This window comes from Marmota flaviventris, chromosome 13 (assembly GCF_047511675.1).
Source record: "Marmota flaviventris isolate mMarFla1 chromosome 13, mMarFla1.hap1, whole genome shotgun sequence".
NCBI lineage: Eukaryota > Metazoa > Chordata > Mammalia > Rodentia > Sciuridae > Marmota > Marmota flaviventris.
The window spans coordinates 88,497,170-88,509,242 of record NC_092510.1 but is presented as its reverse complement, the minus strand read 5'-3'; positions in this window follow the sequence as shown (position 1 = coordinate 88,509,242).

Genomic DNA, 12,073 nt, shown 5'->3' with positions numbered 1-12,073 from the left:
TCTCTTCGGTTGATCAAACTGCATTAAACTAACATTTCTGTTTACGTTATTTGCTTATTCCTTATGTGGGCTGATGAGTGAATCCAGCCAGCCAAGACCCACACATTCTCTGACTTGGATGCCAGTCGCAGTACCTGGCAATTCCTTAAAAAATGAATAGACAGGAGAATGAAGGAGCATTGTAAAGTGTTTCCATTTTCATAATTTTACTTAGGTCTGATTAATAACTAAGACTCAGAAATATCAATATCTAGCAACAGATTCTATTTTAGAGTTTTTTTTTCTATACCATTGTTTAATAATGCAATCTTGTTAGTTTCATAAAGATTTTTTACAAAATGTATTATATTAAATCTCCACTTCTCCACTTTTGGGACATATATCATCAGTTTCATACTAGAGCTGAAACACTGAGATTCAGAAATTTGATATCTTGAGTGTAGTCACTAAATCTAAGTTGCTATTTTTCGTAGACCTGGACATGATATCTAATAATTCTCTATTGGGAGATTGTGACTATTGCTTAGCAATAGAACACATGTTTAGCTTGCACAGAGTTCTGGGTTCAATCTCCAGAACTGAATGAATGAATGGATGGATGGATGAATATTCTCTATTTAAAAAGCTTACTCATTTTTCTTGAACTATATGAATTGTATCTTTTTTTTTTATTTTGGAGTTCGCTCACATAATACTAAAGTGACAATAAGAGTGGCCTTATGACAGCAGGAACAACGGTAACTTCATCAGGTATAGGTAAGATAAAGAGTAAAAAGGAATTCATATCCAGGGGACTGGCTTCCAGAGCACCAACTCCAGGCCTCTGCTATGAAACTTTCCCTTTGCTTTGCCCTTGATCTCTGAGGGGTCCAATGACCTTCTCAACATTCTTCCATTCTCTAGGCCATTACTATTAATCAATAACAAGTTCTCCTTCACCTCGGATCATAAATCACCAGGCTATCCTAGTGTTGCTAAGTAATGGCTCTGATGAGTTAATTCATACCAAGGAGTGAATGAATAATGATGGTTTCATAAGTTTTCCACTTGGGAGTCTGCATTTTAAAGAGGGCCACAAACACTTCTCCAATGAAGTGTGAAATGTGGAACTTTCTAAGACTATTTTCAGCCAGATGAAGAGAGAAGAAATATTTTGTCAGAAAGGGGTTTAAGACTGTTCAAACTTTGTTATTTGAAAAGAAGAAAATAAAGGGGATTGCATTTGAAGTTAGCAAGAGTGAGGCAAGATAAGCTAACCCATCAGTGACAGATGATGGTGAGCCGTACTTGGTCCAACAACAAAATCCCTGGTTACCATTCACCCCAGGAAAGATTGCTGCACCTTCTTGGTCGCTCCTCTACAGCAGATGTTTATCCCATTTTCAGATCATTAAGACAGTCAGAGAAGGTTTCTGACATCCAGGATGCAACCACCTCCCTTGGACTTGCAGCTCCCTTGCAGGATTCCAGAATCTTAATTTATCCTTTCAAGGATGGTTCATGTCCTGCTGTAAAATTCTGACACTTAAACCAATTGCAGTGAAAAAAAAAAAAGTAAACAGAAAACTTAGTAAAGATTTTTCATTCTCTCAGAAAGCCTGCCTTAATAAGTTTGATGGATACAGGCATATAGAAGGTTCTCATCCTTTAAGAGCAGGCTGGTTTCCTCCCTAGAGCTGTCTCAAGGGGAGTCTGTGATGCAAGATTACATACTGTTGACTCACTGCACATCTGGATAATAAAACTGTGCCCCATGAAAGTTCCTGGTGGAGATTTGATGTCATTAACCATGAAAGAAAACCCCCACCCACCGAGGGATTCTGAAGTGAGAGAAAGAGAAAAGCAAAAAACCAGAATGATGACACAAGTGCCCTCTTTCTTAGTGACTCTAAAGTTCTCACCAACTCTATTGAAGTGTTCTTTGGCTAAAGAGGTTTTCAAACACTGGGCCCAGACCCAAGGCCTAAGTGGGAAAGCTTTCTGCATCTCCCTTGATGAATATAGCAACCTCAGTTCCATTAGAACTCTGTGGCAGACATGGCAAGATCTGACCTGCCCAGGACAAGCCCAAAGAGGAAGAATCTGCTCAGGGCCTGGAAGACCAGAAACAAAAAAGCATGTCAAACAGAAGAGAGCATAAATCTTCACTGCTGGTCATTAAATCTTGGACATGTTAATGAGATTAGTAACACTTCCTCCCTTGGTAAAAACTAGGGAGGATGGATAAAGGTCAAAAAATATATATTATGTTTTCTTAATAAGTAATTCAAATGAAAGCACATTGGTGTTTTATTTATTTATTTACTTTTTGTTTTCTTTCTTAGGATATGACTTATAAATTCAGAAATACTTTTCCATTAGAAAATAGAGATAAGTTTGCAAAGTACAAAATCCACACTTTCCTATTAGTTTAATAGATTTAGAGGAATTCTCTAAAACTTATTTTTCCTTTTCTTTCACCTAATGTCTCAAGATGTTTATCTGTGGAATGAGGAATGATTATACCTACCACATATGGAGATTCAGAGTGATAAATTTAACAATGCATTCCAAGGACTCAACACAGTGTCTGGCACATAGTTTATGGTTAAGACTTGGTGGCTTTCAAATCAGATATGTGTTAAATTCCTAGTCCACCCACTATGAACTGCATGAGTAAATCATTTAGTTTATCTGTTCCTTAGTCATCTCATGTGTACCATGCAGATAAATAGATAAGGCTATACTGAAGATTCAATGAGATATAAAAGAGAAGTTTAACACAGAGTTCATACTAGTCACTCAATTAGTAGTTACTGTTATTATTAACACTACTTGAAACCCATTTTATGTATGCAAGTTCCTTGTGTTTTTATCTATATGTTAGCAGAGTTAGGTTTAAAACAGGTAAGACTACATATGTAAAAATTATACAGAAAAGAAAACTTAAAAGCTTGAAAGCCAATCACATTTATCTTTTGGAATATGCTAGTGCAATATTTTAAAATATATATTGGTTATGTATAGCAGAGCATAGTAATTTATGGTTTAGAGTCATAAAAACCGAAGTCTAGACTTTATAATCTATATAAGCTTGAGCAAGATATATAATCACCATGTCTCATATTGTTCATTTATAATATGTGGATAAAATTATCAATTTTACAATATTTTATTGTGAGGATAAAATACATTACATATTTAACTATTTAGAAATATGGTAAGGACATAGTAGGCTACTCCCAAATATTATGCCCTCACATGTCTTTTCATTTCTTTCCCTTTGTAAATAGTAGTTAATGAGTAATAGTATACAAGATTGTATTCTTTATTAGTCAATTCAATTTTTAAATTAATCCATGTTATTCCCTATGTGCCACATTAAATGACATGACTAGTGTGTCAGGCATTTATGATCAGGGATGAAAATATAAGCTTCTTTGTAAGACCCAGATGGGATCACAACATCTTTGATTTCTAATTGATTGAATTAGTGCATAGACTAATTGACTCGAAATTCAGTGATGGATCTTTTTGTGAACGCAAGTTGATATCATTACTCTTGCAGAGAGTAATACTGCATAAGCTAAATGTAAGCCCTAATTCATTTTAAAATCTGAGTATATCCTTTTCGGGAGATGCTAATGTTGCCCAACACATTCTCTCCAAACTGGCCAAAAATCCAAGAACATTTACCTTACACAAATCACACTTTCAGGAAGGAAGAGATCACACTGACTAACTAAGATCAAATTTCTGTAACTTCCTGTCTGTCCAGCAGCTTATTCACCACCTCTGGAAAGGCTCTCTGCATAAGTCTTGGCTTTGCTCAGGTCCCTTAAGATGAGAGACCCCTTTGTCAGCTACAGGTGTTAATACCTGTTTATAACTTCCTTGATCCTTCTAAGAATTACATTTTCCTGCCTGCTTTTCATTTCCCTACTTCAATCCCATAGACTTTCAGTTGAAAAATCCTAGTCTTCTGAGACTTCTCTGTCATTTCCTTGCTTCTGAATACACCAAACTTTCTTCTAAAGGGGATGAATATAATACTGTTTTATCTCTCTACTGCAGTGCTTCTCATTCATTTATTCAAAGCTGCCCTGTTTGTTTAAATCGGATGGCCTCAATTTTCAAAGGGATAAGGTACTTGTTCACTTAGAATCCATCTAAGTAAACAAAAGAAGAAACTTCTTACCGGCTTTTAAAGAGACTTACTGAGTTAGACTCAGAAGTCTTGGTATCGAATGGGGATTGTGAACCCTCTCTATAAAAACCAGGGTTTATTTTCTGCCCATTGCCTGTTCACTGTTTTATTGTTTGTTTCAGTGCATGTAGGAGAGTTCTCACACTGCATGCCCTGACTGCTTCTGCTTGCATAAAACATGATGCTCTCCCTCGAACAATGCTGGAATACATTACATAAATTTCCCTTTGATATCCAGTATGTTTTCTGCTCTAATAGAATCTGAGCAGAATCACATCTCCTTTCCCCCAGTGTTCCTGATGTGCTTCATAACTCTCTCTTCTGTGAATCCAATAACCACCTCCAAGCCATTAGAAAGGGTACTTTTCAATGAAGGGTGGAAGTAGCTCACTAGGGCAGAGCCAGAGATGATCTAGCAAGTAGTTGCACAATAGCATAAGAGGCACCATCCAAAGGATTAGGAAGCTGCACAATCAAGATTTTCACTACAAATTTTTGCAGTATGGAGCATTCTGGCCATAATGTAGGTGTACCTTCTCATTTCAAGCCTGGTCATAACAGTTTCAATTTGGATTCCTTTCTAGAGGATTTGCTGTTTAATTTACCTCACTGGCACTCTAAAATACCATGTCTCTCAAACTTTATTAGAGGTGCACCCTTTTCATCAACTTCTTTTGCAACTAGGGGTGGTCTGTTATGAAAATATTTTGGAAAGATTTTGCTTTTTTGATGAAAGAAGGAAAAAAAAACATAGAAAGATACCACCCTTTAACAGTGAAAATGTTTCTGAAATGTCTAAAGCCAAGAAGGTTTCAATGCCCTCACTGATCTTAAGAGAAAGACCAAGGTCATTGTTGACCCCTGCCCTGATATTGTTGAAATGACAAAAAACAAAAAACAAAACAAAACAAAAAAACCCGTCAACTGCCTACCTCCTGATGTTTTGTTATATAAAAAAATATAAATAAGTAAATAAATAAATAATATAATTTTCTTAAGCCAGGTGTACCTTTTTTTTAACTCATTTTATTAACTGCAATGAAAAGTATTTGTTACAACTATCATTCCTTCTTGAGTAGAACAGATTGGCTTAAAATCTGAAGACTTTCATGGTCTTTAAATCCATTATTCCAAATACCTTGGCTTGATACAGGACTGGGGAAGCCTCAGTAAATCATAAGACCCAGTATCTTAGGAAGGAATGAAGTAGAAATAGTTTTAGACTGGTGACGTCTCTGTTTTCTTCATTCAGTGTGTTTTGGAGAACTAACTCAGATACTGGGATATCAGAAATTTTAAAACTATGTCTGCAATGAAAGTTGGGGAGGGGGTGAGGATTTTATGACTCTTACATAGACTAGACTCCAGATCTCAGGACGATAAGGATGATTCCTCCTAATCTTAAACTCTGTAAGATCAGGTTCCAATTAGAAGCAGTTACCATGGGCCAAAGCGACCTAGAGTTGTCATGAGCAGTGCAGACTTGGAAGTATGATGTCACTCAGATGTCAGTCAAGAGGTGAACCTGGGCAGAACTCTCTGGAAACGTCCCTAGATTCCCAGTAAAATTGGAGGGTAGAAGTTATGTACTGTTCTTCTCCTCTCTGAAAAGACCCACTTTCTCCCTTGAGAGTGATCCCTTTTTTCTCTTCCCAACTCTTCAACAGACTCAGCCTGCTGCTCAGAAAAAAGAGAGAGAAAACAACAACAACAAAAAAAGAAATTTAAAGTTAAGTTTGAATTTTAGTTACATAACCTCTTGGTACCGAAGTTTGACAATTTCATCTCAGCACCTAGAGTTCATTAGGAGATTAAAATCACTAGATATCCCCCACAGCAATGTTATCATCAGGGTGTCCAGGTGAGGTCTAGGGTCCTTAGTGTCCTGAAGAAAGAATTAAGCAGAACACACAAAAGTCACAGGCAAAGTACATTGAAGGTGAAGGTGGCAGTAGCCCTCCTTAAGATACGGCAGAGTGGGACGAGCAAGAGAGAGAGGCTCAAGGACCCAGTGTCTAGAAATTAGTGTCATATGCTGAGCTGTGAGGTATTCTCTTCTCTATACAGACTGGATTGAAGATGTTACCCCATTTGCTCCCATTGGTTACTGATAATACCTGACCTTAAGAGTATCCAATTTTCTCCCATTGTTCACTTTAGAAAACTTAATTAGAATATAATCTACTTTTCCCCTATTGATCATTTTAGAATACCATGTCTGTGGAGGAGTTATTATGGGTGATAAGTCCTCAGAGGAAGGGGGGTGTCATGGTAATGAGACTTCTCATAAACAGAGACATGATGACTCATCTCCTTGTCTTGTCCTCCATAGGCATTTTCTTATACCCAGCCTCTACCATTTCAGTGTCCTTGATCTTCCACCTAACAGTAAGTGAGTATGCAAAACAGCCCACTGGTATCTACAAGTTTATGTTAGTGTTGTTAATGCCTTTCATTCATGGTATTCATTTTTCTCCAGCTAATTTTTCTCAACAGCATGAGTTCATGATTAAATAAATCAGAGATCATATTTCTGTGGCTTTTAGATAAATTCATTCTGCAATCTGTTTTTTTAAGAGATTTTTTTTATGGATGTGTTACTGTTTTGTTTGTTTTATTTTCTTTAAAAGAAATGGAATTAGTCTTATAATATCCGTCTGTGTGTCATGGGAGAAGAGATGGCCCCAAAGAAGAGTTCCCAGAGGGGAGGGGGAATTCAACTCCGAACCAGTGAAGCTCTTGCATACAGTGACAGAAACGAATTTCATTCAGTACATGCCAGACAAAGGAACAGACAGAGGTTTATTTAGGAAGTTATTTATTTCAGGGAGAATGTGGGCTATCTACAGAGTGAGATGCCCCTCCTCCGCTTGGGGCTTCAATAATGATTGAAGGGCAGTAGTTTAGGGATGGATGGGAGAGTGGACCAAGGTGAAGCTGGACAATGTCTCACAGTTTTTCCCTGTGCTTGGGTGTTTCCCTCATTTTACAAGGGCACAAGCCAAGGGCATGTTGCTCAAGAATTGCAATTGTTCCTGAACACTTTTTGCATCTCAATAGCTCATGGGTATTACCTTTGAGACTCATTATATGTCTCTCTTTATCCCAAATTCCTATCTCATATCTAGGTTCTATTTGGAAAAATCAATCTTTTGGGCAATACTGAGCCTACATTCTTTGATGACACTGTCATGCAGAGGAGAGATTCTGCTGCCCCATTTAGATCCAGCTCATATATGCCACTTACCACCCTGCTGGAGAGAACCACTTCAATTGCATAGGCTATGTATTTGGCAACCTAGTTATTTGAATTTTAAACCTTGAAACTGAAAATTATTAAGATCCTTTCTAACTCTAAAATTGACTCCAAAGACCTGTATGTTGTAAGCTGAATATGTGAAATCATTAGAAGTACTGGTTCATGGGCTGTAGGAGATGATGTCTTAATCCCCTTTGAGCTCTAATATTCTAGCATTCTTTGACAAGCTAAGTTGTTCCTGAGATTTTGATATATTACTTGACATGGCATTGGGTACACTGGCCTTGAGCTGGTCTTAGAAGTGACGAAAGTGAGCAACACTTCACTTGTCACCATTGATCAAGGATGAAAACATTGATGGGTTAAAGTCAGGGGTTGCAGGTACGCCCTTCCCTGCAGTTCTAAATAAACACAATCCGTCTACCCAGGGCTAAGCCAGTGTTTCTTAAGGCATGTTTGTAAATGTGTTTATAAAGCGAGAACCTCCAATCCATCAGCCCTCAAAGAGCTAATCAATATATTCCAATCTGATCTCAGAGAAGTTTTGCCGCTGGGAAGTTTAATTTATTTCAACTCATGGCCATGAAAAAAATGAGCAGCCGAGGCATTTTGACAAAGTAGAAAAAGTGGCAGTGTTGTATCTAGCACCAGTTCCATTTCAATTTTCTGTTTTATCTGAACAAATCACTCCACTGAATGGAATGACCATGAAAACCAATCAGGCATGGGGCTAGTCTATGGGCCAAGGTAGGAAGAAGGAGTGTGTGGATGGCAGCGGAAAAAGGCACTGCTACTCATAGACCACGTTCTCTGTTAAAACACTCCTTCTAGAGAAGAAATAGGAAGCCCGGGAAAGGATTTTGGTGTATAATATACTGGATAAATTTCCTTTTAAGAGCATTCGTATCTGGATATAATCACTTCCCATAGCTAGGGTGTTTGCCCCTGAAAAATAAATTCCCCTGATGTCTGTAAGGGATGGATATCAAGTGCCATTTCCCTTTTAGAGTTTGGCACAGTAATGACATAAATAAATCCCAAGAGAGTATTTCTTATTTTTATGCACCCAAAATAGAATCCAGGTCTATCATATACTGAAAGACAGCATAGCTTTCTGCTTGGCCCCAAGGGAAATATGCAGAGTGGCAGAAATGGAAATGTGTTATCCTGGGATCCCTGCTACATTACAGACTGCATCAGAGGAATATGCTTGCATAAATGATAGTCAGTCCCTACTTCTTTATGCAAATTCAATAAATTATAATGTCCATTGTCTTTAAAATGCAAAGAGATAGGATCCAGAAGACAAAAGATAAAAAAGACTAAGGCAGGGCTAATGGAAAGGAGGCACTTTTAAGCAATATTTGTTCAAGAAGATTTATCCAGAAAATAGATAGCAGAGTTATAGCAGAGCTCCAGAAAACATCAGTGGACCTCAGCATCTGGAGAGGCAGATCTCATTTCCACCAGCCAAGGCAGATAAGGAATGAGATGTCCTGATTTTCTCTTGGACCCTAATATGACTGATCACCATAGAACCAGGGGGGCGGGAAACAACAAAATTAAAACAAAGCCATGGAACTCAAGGTGGTAACCATGACCAGGAAAAGTAGTCAGATTTCTTTGGAAGCCCATCTGGATCACAGTTATGGCCATATAGGAATACTGCTTATGGGCTACTATGGCAATGAGTCATGGAAAAAGAAGCTCTAGACTCAAGACAATACAATTAGTTCTACCTACCACACTGCTACCCATTTCCAATATGAATTAATTCCTTTGCAATTGTGTTTCCTTATCTCCTAAATAAGGTCATTGAATTGTTACTGTCCCTATGCCCCATGTTTCAGCAATGTCATGAGCCTCATCTGTGGTCTCCAAACAACATCACTTCTGCATTTTTCTGTTTTCTGTTAGAGGCACTAGCATGTTGGATACATGAATTACTTTTTAGAATGACAATGTGGAACCAGGATTGGTGTGCATACCTGTAATACCAGTAACACAGGCAGCTGAGGCAGGAGGATTGCCAAGTTTGGGGTTAGCCTGGGCAACATAGCAAGATCCAGTCTCAAAATAAAAATGAGAAATCCAGGAATATGGTTCAGTGGCCATGCATCCCAGGTGCAGTTTTCATTACCAAGAGGAAAAATAAAAGGTTCATTCCCATTTTATAAATTTAGACCTTTATAACTCTCTTCACAAGGAGAGGATATCTATTTTCAAAGTTATGATGTGCAATCAGGATAGGACTCATTTAAGGCATTTATATTGTTTTATTCACAAATTTCCAAAAGATCACTCAAAAAGTGATCAGCTTTAATACACTTCATCAAAAGAAGTAATTTATCTATGGCACTAAGTGTACACTCATGAGAATCTTTCTTATACTTACCTTCTACAAAAGTAGTTATGATTTCCTACTTATTCAGTTAGAATTATATCAATTGAATAATCTGTGATTATTAATTTCTAGATCATTGAAGTACAACAAAATTTACATATTACAATGTAATGGGTTTTTTTTGGTAAAAATATCTAAAACAATACTAAAATTATACAAACAAAATGATATTCAAGTGTAATAAAATGACACTTGTCATTTGTTTTAGTTCTGTCCGGTTGTTATTAAATAATTGTATCTTGATTTGTTCATTCTATTCTTAGAAGGATCGAAACCAACTAGAGGAGGCCAAGTAGAATGTGGGTAACTTGAAAGACAGGAAATAAGTCATATTAAAATTTAAAAAAAAAGAAGAAGAAGTTTGAGATTTCTACCTGCTATTATGACTTGCCCCTACACTTCCTATGAGAGAAAATACATAGGAGGAAATACATATGAATGAAGGAGGTAGCCTTCAGCTTTTTGGGGAATGAACAATAGGACTTCAAAGCAATTTACAAAACATATACTAAGCAATAAATTTTGTACAATGGGTCATGGAGATATAGCCAAAAATACATGATAACTCACTTCTAGTCTTTTCATTCTTTAGAGAGACATGTAAGCTCATAAATATATTTGCTGGGACTTTAAGCTCCTATGAAGGAGTAGGGCTAAAGGGATCTTTACTTAGGGTGTTGCAAATTATTTTTAAAATACACACAAAAAATGATGCCATAGATATCATTCAGTCTAAGACTGGGAACTACAAACAATGTTGTGGGGATCAGAAGAGTAACTTCTTGGTAGGGGAGAGATCTGGACTTAAATTGAGTCCCTCTTCTACTTAGCATCTTTGTGCCTGCAGAGAAAGCCTCATTAGATCACTTTGCCACATTGAACTGGTAGTGCTACCACTGGGAACAGTTTCGTAGTAAGTCACCGCAGATGTATTTGTCGTCTTTTATGTGCAGCCTGGATAGGCTATATTGATCCCTTGGACAATTAAGTTGTGAGCAGGAAAACAGAGTTGATTTCATCTAATACAAACAGCCCAGACTTCTTCAATCTAATTCAAAGAGAATTACCAGGTTACATTCTTGAGGAGTGAAATATTTTCTTCCTTTTCCTACACCAGAGCCAGATATTCCCACCCCTCCCCTTAGGGAAGAGCTATTGCTTTTCAGCTTAGAATGAGCCCAGGATGTTCACTGGGCTATGCCTTAGAAGGCAGGTTTATTCCTCTTTAAATGAAGAATCCCACTTTCCTATTATTACATTTCTTTATCGGCCTTTGTTATGTTTTGCCCCTTGGGCAGATTGCTTCTCTTATATCTTTCCCTTTCATGGCCTGGAGCTAGTGGTATCAATGGATTGAGAAGTTTTCTCTTATCATAATATGCCAATTTTATTCTCTGAGAAAAATATAACCTTTAAGGATTATATAATGGCGATTATTAATCGCTTGAGATTTCTGAATCCATGATCCTAATGTCATTTCACCCATTGGTTTGTCCTCAGAGAACAAAGTTGTCCCATTGTGATGGCTCATAAGAGTGTAAAACTTCTACAGGAAAAATGGGAGAATACATTGATTTACATTGGAAGCATCTGGAATACAGTGGTCTTTAGGCATGTTGGATTGAGTTTGTTAATGACATCTCCTTGCTTTATGGAATATCCTCTAAAAGGGTTTCCTAATTTCCTTATTGTAATTTTCACAGCTTTCCTTCTATGTTCAGTTTAATGCCACTTTCAATAATAGGATTCATACTAATTGGTTTGCTACCTACAAATATTCTACTAGCACTAGTAAGTAGGCACTGTTCTAGGATTATCTAAATTAGTACTTGTAGCCACCCACTAAGTAGACATTATTGCAATGTTAATTTGAAGCTTGCTAAGACTGTCCATGGTCACACCGTATTAATTATCTGTCTCTGCTACATAGCCAGTTGTCCCAGACACAGTGGGATTTAACAAGAATTCTTGTTGTGTTACCTCTCCTGGAATTGATGGTTGTCTGGACTCATCTTCTACATGGTTTTTCCCTTGGGTTTTGCCTGCAGTTTAAACCAGATATTGGCTCAGGATATAACCACCTCTAAGGCTTTTCATTTACATGTCAGCTTCTTGAGCTGGGAAGACTCAATCAACTGAGGACTGGAACAAAGAAATTTCCTAGGGCCTGTCTCTCTCTGGTTTTATCTGGTCTCTCTTTTTGGTTTTTGGGGTAGTCATACCT